The sequence below is a fragment of the Oncorhynchus clarkii genome, chromosome 13 (genome assembly GCF_045791955.1).
Source record: "Oncorhynchus clarkii lewisi isolate Uvic-CL-2024 chromosome 13, UVic_Ocla_1.0, whole genome shotgun sequence".
Taxonomy (NCBI): domain Eukaryota; kingdom Metazoa; phylum Chordata; class Actinopteri; order Salmoniformes; family Salmonidae; genus Oncorhynchus; species Oncorhynchus clarkii.
In genome coordinates, this window is record NC_092159.1 from 49,921,254 (window position 1) to 49,923,102 (window position 1,849).

Consider the following 1,849-nt stretch of genomic DNA (forward strand, 5'->3'; position numbering starts at 1 on the left):
TATTTATCTCATCCAGATGTGCTATTTGGTTTGGGATTAAATCTCTCAATCCAAGGGCAATACACATGCTTTGACATGTTCTCAGCTAACTATGTGTAGATGATCATTCTGTGGTGTGGCCATTGCGTTCCAATGGGCCATTCCAAAACACCATCACTGTTATTGTGCCTCTTTTTTTGATGATGTCTCAAGCATCTCATTGTGCCAATGCAATCTGACAGTTTTAGCATTGCTCAAAAAGACAGCTGGGGGATAACAAGTAAATGGTAAATGGTTTGCTGATGGTTTGTGGGAGAAGGGACTGTTCTAGCAGATGAGGTGTGGGAGAAGGGACTGTTCTAGCAGATGAGGTGTGGGAGAAGGGACTGTTCTGGCAGAGGAGGTGTGGGAGAAGGGACTGATCTGGCAGATGAGGTGTGGGAGAAGGGACTGTTCTGGCAGAGGAGGTGTGGGAGAAGGGACTGTTCTAGCAGATGAGGTGTGGGAGAAGGGACTGTTCTGGCAGATGAGGTGTGGGAGAAGGGACTGTTCTGGCAGATGAGGTGTGGGAGAAGGGACTGTTCTGGCAGATGAGGTGTGGGAGAAGGGACTGTTCTGGCAGAGGAGGTGTGCGAGAAGGGACTGTTCTGGCAGATGAGGTGTGGGAGAAGGGACTGTTCTGGCAGATGAGGTGTGGGAGAAGGGACTGTTCTGGCAGATGAGGTGTGGGAGAAGGGACTGTTCTGGCAGAGGAGGTGTGAGAGAAGGGACTGTTCTGCCAGATGAGGTGTGGGAGAAGGGACTGTTCTGGCAGATGAGGTGTGGGAGAAGGGACTGTTCTGGCAGATGAGGTGTGGGAGAAGGGACTGTTCTGGCAGATGAGGTGTGGGAGAAGGGACTGTTCTGGCAGAGGAGGTGTGGGAGAAGGGACTGTTCTGGCAGATGAGGTGTGGGAGAAGGGACTGTTCTGGCAGAGGAGGTGTGGGAGAAGGGACTGTTCTAGCAGATGAGGTGTGGGAGAAGGGACTGTTCTGGCAGATGAGGTGTGGGAGAAGGGACTGTTCTGGCAGATGAGGTGTGGGAGAAGGGACTGTTCTGACAGATGAGGTGTGGGAGAAGGGACTGTTCTGGCAGATGAGGTGTGGGAGAAGGGACTGGTCTGGCAGATGAGGTGTGGGAGAAGGGACTGTTCTGGCAGAGGAGGTGTGCGAGAAGGGACTGTTCTGGCAGATGAGGTGTGGGAGAAGGGACTGTTCTGGCAGATGAGGTGTGGGAGAAAGGACTGTTCTGGCAGATGAGGTGTGGGAGAAGGGACTGTTCTGGCAGAGGAGGTGTGAGAGAAGGGACTGTTCTGCCAGATGAGGTGTGGGAGAAGGGACTGTTCTGGCAGATGAGGTGTGGGAGAAGGGACTGTTCTGGCAGATGAGGTGTGGGAGAAGGAACTGATCTGGCAGATGAGGTGTGGGAGAAGGGACTGTTCTGGCAGATGAGGTGTGGGAGAAGGGACTGTTCTGGCAGATGAGGTGTGGGAGAAGGGACTGTTCTGGCAGATGAGGTGTGGGAGAAGGGACTGTTCTGGCAGATGAGGTGTGGGAGAAGGGACTGATCTGGCAGATGAGGTGTGGGAGAAGGGACTGTTCTGGCAGATGAGGTGTGGGAGAAGGGACTGTTCTGGCAGATGAGGTGTGGGAGAAGGGACTGTTCTGGCAGATGAGGTGTGGATTTCGTACTCTGCCTGGTGGCTCTTTTCTTGATTGTCATTCTTTAAGTTGCTATGTTTTGTGCATCAGCAGGAGCAAATCCCTAAATGTAATTAGATTAATAAAATAAAAAGTTGCTCTGGATAAGACCATCTGCTAAGTGACGTAAA